The sequence below is a fragment of the Triticum aestivum genome, chromosome 5D, assembly GCF_018294505.1.
Source record: "Triticum aestivum cultivar Chinese Spring chromosome 5D, IWGSC CS RefSeq v2.1, whole genome shotgun sequence".
NCBI classification, from domain to species: Eukaryota; Viridiplantae; Streptophyta; class Magnoliopsida; order Poales; family Poaceae; genus Triticum; species Triticum aestivum.
In genome coordinates this window covers 560,318,733-560,327,119 of record NC_057808.1, presented here as the reverse complement: position 1 = coordinate 560,327,119, position 8,387 = coordinate 560,318,733, and the positions used below count along the sequence as shown (strand labels likewise).

The following is an 8,387-nucleotide window of genomic DNA, read 5'->3' as shown; positions in this document are numbered from 1 at the left end:
GTAGAAGAAGAAGGCATTCATGAAGTGGGACTCACAAAGAATTGCGTTGTGGAGGATTTAGAGCTTGTCCAGCGCCGTGAAAATGTTGGCCTGCTTCGTTCTAAGTTTAGTTATCATACAAGCCTTCTGTATCACGTCATGAAGCCTTCTGTACCCAAGCATCCAGTATGGAGTGCGAATTCCGAATTAGATGATCATGAGCCCTGCCAGATATGTTCCTACTTGGACAACAACTCTTCATGACGACGCTGCCATACTGTGCAAATTTCTCTGGATTTTCCATGCAACTATTTAGATTAAAATCAGCATGTCTTTTAAGTCCACGCGCATAAAAAGTTGTTTGCAAATTCAGTATGTTTGGCACAAGGAAATGCATTACCTGCTTTCCTCGAGATCCTTTGACTAAAAGGTGTTGAGGCTAGTTAATCCAACTATGGACAACAACTCTTCCTGCCATCGCTGCCCATACTGTGCAAATTTCTTCGGAGTTTCCATGCAATTATTCAGATTTAAATCCGCATGTCTTTTAAGTCCACACGCATAAAAAGTTGTTTGCAAATTCTGTATGTTTGGCATAGGAAATGCATTACCTGCTTTCCTCGAGAGCCTTTGACTAAAAGTTGTCGAGGCTAGTTAATCTAACTATGGACTTATTCTCCCCATCCAAGAGCTGCATCTGATTCTCCAGCGATTTGTCTACCACACTTCCAATCTCATCCGAAGTGCCCCGTAGATCTAGCATCTAGGCAGACATCGAGTCGCCGACAGTTCCAATCTCCTTACGAATGCCCACAGCTTCCTCCTTGAGCTTCTTCATCCCGTCTCCAAGCATGTCATGGCTTACCATCCCATGGCGAGTCCGCTCTGGCAGGGGATAGTTAGGATCTGCTTTTCTGTCCGCCTCCTTCATCAACTCAACGAAGACGACCTCAGAGTAGCTTATTAGGCTCTCATCACCTTCCGAGCCATACGAGAGCATCATGTGGCATGCGTTCTTCTCAAATGTCCTGACCTTCCCCACCAGTGTCTAGAGTAGCCCATGGTTCAGAACTACATAGTCCCTGGAAGATTTTAACAAATAAATCAACTTACAAAAGCTAGGTGTGCAATTTGGGAATTCACGGTTTCTTACTCACCTGAATGTGAGTTTGGAAAGCATTATCTGAATGCCAATGACAACAAAGAACAATGATCTGAGTAAGAAGACTTTGGACATGACCCACAATTGGTTGTCCAAGTTGCCAGCCGCAATCATGATCAGACCGCGAAGTGGTCGGCTGGATCTTGATTAGACCAATCTCTGGCAGGAGTGTGACGCACAAACCTGCCGAAGCAGACATTAGAAAATTGAACAAGAAGTAGTGATATAGATGCAACGGCTTGCAGAAACTAGTAAAAGTCCGAAGAAAAATAATGATCTTACCGAAGTAAAGGTAGCCTTTTGCGCGGAACGTCTCCTTGGCGCTCATGAGCATGTAGATGAGGAACATGATGTAGCAGTAGAAGAAGCAGGCATTCATGAAGTGGGACTCACCGATAATTGCATTGTGGAGGATGTAGACCTTGTCCAGCGCCGCGAAAATGTTGGTCTGCTTCACTCTAAGTTCTGTTAGCATAGAAGCCTTCTGTATCATGTCATGAAACCTTGTGTACCCGAGCATCCAGTATGGAGTGTGAAATCTGAATTAGATGATCATGAGCCCTGTCAGATCTGTTCCTGCTTGGACAACAACTCTTCCTGCCGTCGCGGCCCATACTGTGCAAATTTCTCCAGAGTTTCCATGCAATTGTTCAGATTAAAATCAGTATGTCTTTTATGTCCACACGCATAAAAAGTTGTTTGCAAATTCAGTATGTTTGGCATAGCGAAATGCATTACCTGCTTTCCTCGAGAGCATTTGACTGAAAGGTGTCGAGGCTAGTTAATCCAACTATGGACTTATTCAGCCCATCGAAGAGCTGCATCTGATTCTCCAGCGATTTGTCCACCACACTTCCCATCTCATCCGAAATGCCCCGTAAATCTAGCATCTTGGCAGACATCAAGTCGCGGACAGCTCCAATCTCCTTATGAATGCCCACAGCTTCCCTCTTGAGCTTCTCAATCCCGTCTCCAAGCGTGTCACGGCTTATCCATTCATTGGAGAGTCTGCTCTGGCAGGGGATAGTCAGAATCTGCTTTGCTGTCCGCCTCAACCATCAACTCATCGAAGACGACCTGAGAGTAGCTTTTTAGCCTCTCATCGTTTTCCGAGCCATACGATAGCATCATGGGGCATGCGTTCTTCTCAAATGTCCTGACATTCCCCACCAGTGTATAGAGTAGCCCATGGTTCAGAATTACATTGTCCCTGGAAGATTTTAACAACTAAATCAACTTACAAAAGGTAGGTGTGCAATCTGGGAATTCACGGTTTCTTACTCACCTAAATGTGAGTGTGGAAGGCATTATCTCAATACTGATGACAACAAAGAACAAAGATCTGAGTAAGAAGACGTTGGACATGACCCACAATTGGTTGTCCAAGTTGCCAGCCGCAATCTTGATCAGACCGCGAAGTGGTCGGCTGGATCTTGATTAGACCGATTTCTAGCAAGAGTGTGACGCACAAACCTGCCGAAGCAGACATTAGAAAATTGAACAAGATGTAGTGATAGAGATTCAACGGCTTGCAGAAACTAGTAAAAGTCTGATGAAAAATAATGATCTTACCGAAGTAAAGGTAGCCTTTTGCGCGGAACGTCTCCTAGGCGCTCATGAGCATGTAGATGAGGAACATGATGTAGAAGTAGAAGAAGAAGGCATTCATGAAGCGCTACTCGCCGAGAATTGCGTTGTGGAGGATGTAGAGGTTGTCCTGTGCCACGGAAATGTTGGCCTGCTTCGCTCGAAGTTCAGTTAGCATACAAGCCTTCTGTACCATGTCATGAAGCCTTCTGTACCTGAGCATCCAGTATGGAGTGTGAATTCTGAATTAGATGATCATGAACCCTGTCAGATCTGTTCCTGCTTGGACAACTCTTCCTGCCGTCCCTGCCCATACTGTGCAAATATCTCCAGAGTTTCCATGCAATTGTTCAGATTAAAATCAGCATGTCTAAGTTGTTTGCAAATTAAGTATGTTTGGCACAGCGAAATGCATTACCTGCTGTCCTCAAGAGCCGTTAACTGAAAGGTGTCGAGGCTAGTTAATCCAACTATGGACTTATTCTACCCATCGAAGAGCCGCATCTGATTCTCCAGCGATTTGTCCACCACACTTCCCATCTCATCTGAAGTGTCCCGTAGATCTAGCATCTTGGCAGGCATCAAGTCGTCGACAGCTCCAATCTCCTTATGAATGCCCACAGCTTCTTCCTTGAGCTTCTCCATCCCGTCTCCAAGCGTGTCACGGCTTATCCATCCCCTGGCGAGTCCGCTCTGGCAAGGGATAGTCAGGATCTGCTTTGCTGTCCGCCTCATCCATCAACTCATCGAAGACGACCCGAGAGTAGATTTTTAGGCTCTCATCGCTTTTCTAGCCATACGAGAGCATCATGTGGCATGCGTTCTTCTCAAATGTCCCGACCTTCCCCACCAGTGTCTAGAGTAGCCCATGGTTCAAAACTACATAGTCCTAGGAAGATTTTAACAACTAAATCAACTTACAAAAGGTAGGTGTGCAATTTGGGAATTCACGGTTTCTAACTCACCTGAATGTGAGTGTGGAAGGCATTGTCTGAATACCGATGACATCAAAGAACAACGATATGAGTAAGAAGATGTTGGACATGACCCACAATTGGTTGTCCAAGTTGCCAGCCACAATCTTGATCAGACCGCGAAGTGGTCGGCTGGATCTTGATTAGACCGATCTCTAGCAGGAGTGTGACGGACAAACCTGCCCAAGCAGACATTAGAAAATTGAACAAGATATAGTGATATAGATGCAACGACTTGCAGGAACTAGTAAAAGTCAGAAGAAAAATAATGATCTTACTGAAGTAAAGGTAGCCTTTTGCGCAGAACGTCTCCTTGGCGCTCATGAGCATGTAGATGAGGAACATGATGTAACAGTAGAAGAAGAAGGCATTCATGAAGCGGAAATCGCCGAGAATTGCGTTGTGGAGGGTGTAGAGCTTGCCCAGTGCCACAAAAATCTTGGCCTGCTTCACTCTAAGTTCAGTTTGCATACAAGCCTTATGTACTGGAGCATCCAGTATGCTGTGTGAATTCCGAATTAGATGATCATGAGCCCTGCCAGATATGTTCCTGCTTGGACAACAACTCTTCCTGCCGTCGCTGCCCATACTGTGCAAATTTCTCTAGAGTTTCCATGCAATTGTTCAGATTAAAATCAGCATGTCTTTTAAGTCCAGACGCATAAAAAGTTGTTTGCAAATTCAGTATGTTTGGCACAGCAAAAGGCATTACCTGCTTTCCTCGGGAGCCTTTGACTGAAAGGTGTCAAGGCTAGTTAATCCAACTATGGACTTATTCTGCGCATCCAAGAGCCGCATCTGATTCTCCAGCGATTTGTCCACCACACTTCCAATCTCATCTGAAGTGCCCCGTAGATCTAGCATCTTGGCAGACATCAAGTCGCCGACAGCTCCAATCTCCTTATGAATGCCCACAGCTTCCTGCTTGAGCTTCTCCATCCCGTCTCCAAGCGTGTCACGGCTTATCCATCCCCTGGCGAGTCTGCTCTGGCAGGGGATAGTCAGGATCGGCTTTGCTATCCGCCTCATCCATCAACTCATCGAAGACGACCTGAGAGTAGTTTATCAGGCTCTCGTCGCTTTACGAGCCACACGAGAGCATCATGTGGCATGCGTTCTTTTCAAATGTCCCGACCTTCCCCACCAGTGTCTCGAGTAACACATGGTTTGGAACTTCGTAGTCCCTAGAAGATTTTATCAGGTAAATCAACTTACAAAAGTTAGGTGTGCAATCTGCGAATTCACGTTTCATATTCACCTGAATGTGAGTGTGGAAGGCATTATCTGAATACCTGAAAGTGTGCAATCTTGATCAGACCGATCTCAAGCAGGAGTGTGACGCACAAACCTGCCGAAACAGACATTAGAAAATTGAACAAGAGCAGTGATATAGATGCTATAGGTTGCAGAAACTAGTACAAGTCTGAAAAAAATTAATGATCTTACCGAAGTAAAGGTAGCCTCTTATGCGGAACGTCTCCTTGGCGCTCATGAGCATGTAGATGAGGAACATGATGTAGCAGTAGAAGAAGAAGGCATTGATGAAGCGGGACTCGCCGAGAATTGTGTTGTGGAGGATGTAGAGCTTGTCTAGCGCCACGAAAATGTTGGCCTGCTTCGCTCTAAGTTCAGTTAGCATACAAGCCTTCTGTATCACGTCATGAACCCTTCTGTACCCGAGCATCGAGTATGAAGTGTGAATTCTGAATTATATGATCATGAGCCCTGCCAGATCTGTTCCTGCTTGGACAACAATTCTTCCTGCCGACGTTGCTCAAGCTGTACAAATTTCTCTAGAGTTTTTCTGCAATTGTTCAGATTAAAATCAACATCTCTTTTAAAGTTCACACACATAAAAAATGTTTACAACTTCAAAAGTTGTCTTTTGCTTCTGGGTGCTCGCGGCTGTGCCCACCCCGAGTACTCTTCAGCAAATGCTGTGACTTTGGTTTTGGTCTCATTTATAAAAATGGGGCTGGGGGGTGCCCTGTTTCTCCAAAAAAAAAGAAACCTAAAATCCTGAATTTATACCACCTGATCGATTCGATTCTTCGATTGGATCGTCGGCAAGACCAACAATAATATTGTTTATGTTTATCTTCTCGTGGAGTATATAATTGCCAACACCAAGTTGCATGCCTTGGAATGTTTGGACTTTGCACTCTTGACCTGCTCAATAAGGACATGTTTTTCTGCTTTTGCCACGTCAGCACCCACGCACTAACGTTCAATGGCCCACTTTCTTTTCTTCTTGTTAACAAAAAAGGAAAACAAAGGGCAACCCACGCCACCAAAGAGATTCAAACTTGGCGCCCATGTCATGTCATGCCATGAGTCTTTCTGACCATTTGGATAGCTACATACTCCCTCCGTGTCACAATATAAGACGTTTTTGTAAGTTATGTTAGCTTATAAAAACGTCTTATATTGTGGGACGGAGGGAGTACTAATTTTGAATTAAAAACCAGATTCACGCTCGTAGTTGTACACATCAGTCACGCTCATGGACTCACTGGTATTGCATTGGCATTTCTCGAGCCTCTCGATTCCTCGAAGGGTAAGAGCATCTCCAGCCGCGCCCCCAACAAGGCCCCCAGGCGATTTTTCGGCCGCCGGCGTAAAAAAAACGGCCCAGTCGCGCCCCCAAGGGCCCAGTTTTCGCCGGCTCGGGCCGAAATTGGCGCCGGCGGACCCAACCCGAACCCGGCGCGCTGGGGGGCGCTCGGGGGCGCCGGGCGAATCGTTTTTGGCGTGAAGAGCCGCGGGCCCCCCTTGCCAGCGACTCGACTCTCTTCTCGCCGCTTCGTCGTCCTCTCCCTCGTCCTTCTCACGCCGCCGTGGGAGCTCCTGGACGCCGAGGCGCATGGAGCGGCCCGGGGCGTCCTCCTCCTCATCCGGCCGCTCGTCCGGCTCTCCCTGCCTCCGCCCCGTCAAGCCGGAGCCCCAAGACACGCCTGTCAGCGCGCGCACCCGCAGCTCCGGCGTCCGCATCGGCGACTCCACCCCCCTCCGGCCGCTTCGTCCTCATCGAGCCCAAGCCGGAGCCCGGCCTTCCCCCGGAGTACGAGGAGATAGCCCGGCGCGGCTTCTCCGACGAGGAGGCCCTACAGTGGGCGCGGGACGACTACTACCGCGACGAGATGGTCCGGCAGCGCCGGGCCCTGGAGGAGATAGAAGCCCGCAAACGTGGGCGCGAGGACGAGCACGGCGTCGTGATCCTCGACAGCGACGACGACGAGGACGCCCCCGGACCGTCCAACCCGCCGCGCCAACCAGGGAAGGGATGCAGCAGGGACGGCGGCGACGGCGACGACGGCGACGACGGCGGCGGCGACTAGCCGCGGTTCTACAGCCTCCTCGGCATGTAGAACTGCAAGGGCGGGCGGCGGGCGGCGAGGAGCGGCGATGGAGACGGCGAGGAGCAGCCCTAGTAGTTTTTTTTAAAATATGTTTAAATTTGAACGAACTCGCCGATGTTTGCGCTAAATTTGAACCGTGTTTGCGTCGTATTTAAGTTTTTCAAAAAAAGTGGGCGCCGCGACTGGGGGGCATCACGCCCCCAGCGCGCGGTTTAGCGCCGGTATGCCCCGTGGGCGATTTTTTGCCCCTCCTGAGGGGCCAACGGCTGGAGATGCTCTAAGAAGAAAACAAGATGTTCAGATGGAGTGCTGGCTTCAGCACCATGAACCCATGGAGGTGGTGTCCTCGGAGGCGCCAAGCAGCTGCTCGAGGTACTCCGAGCCGAGGTCCTCAAGCTCCATCACGCCCTCCTGCCGCGCCCCCGGGTGGCGGCCTTCGCCTTCCTGCCCTTCGCCGTGGCCTTCCGGCTCCGCATGTAGTGCCGCCGCTTGAGCGCGAGCACGGGCGACACGCCATGGGCGCGCCCGCAAACGTCGTCAGCGGCGCCCTCGAGAGAGCGTCGGACCTGGTTGGCGGAGAAGTTAAGCAGGGCGGCGCCGCCGCGGATGGCGAACGCAGCTTGGTCGTACGCCAGCGCCGCGGCTTCTGGCTGTCGAACGTGCCCAGCCAGACCCGCACGCCGTTTCGCGTCGAGTCACGGATCTCTGCCGCGAACTTGCCCCACGGTCGCTTCCGCACTCCGCGGAACGCGCGACCCACACCTAGTGCCACTTTGTCCTCCTCGTTGGCCTCTTGCTTCACCTGGGCCGCCGCGGCGTGCTGGGAGAGCATGTCGAGCAGGAGCATCTCGTTGGCGTCGTTGGTGTCAAACGGGAGCAGAGGTGGTGACGTGGCCGCGGCGCGCTGGTGCCAGGGCGCGGAGTCGGCGGAGCCAGTGGAGGAGCTGCTGCTGCTTGCTGGTGGTTATGCTGCGTGGTCATGGCACGGCGGGATAGAAAGTTCACGACGCCTGTGGTGAGCCGAGGCGACGTAGACGAACAGGACGGGGAAGTACAAAAGTTCGTGCTGCTGATGAGATGTCGAGTCGCAACGGCCTCCAAGGTTTTTATAAGAGTAAAATGCATTCGTGGTTTGAAGTTGTGTCGAAAGCTCACTTTGGTCATTATACTTAAGAATACGATTAATACGGTCATTATATACGACTTGAGGTGATCATATGGTCACTGTCTCAACGTATAGCTCCGTATTTTACTCTGTTGATTGGTTAAACACCCCAACACCCTCTCTTTTGCCTTTATGCAGGCCCACTTGTCAGTAAAAAAAAA

General features: G+C 49.7%; 1 pseudogene; it reads right to left on the bottom strand.

Annotated features, from left to right (window-relative positions):
* Positions 1–7,376: 7,376 nt before the first annotated feature.
* LOC123121233 (ethylene-response factor C3-like) lies at positions 7,377–8,186 on the bottom strand (annotated as a pseudogene).
* Between the last annotated feature and the right edge of the window lie 201 nt (positions 8,187–8,387).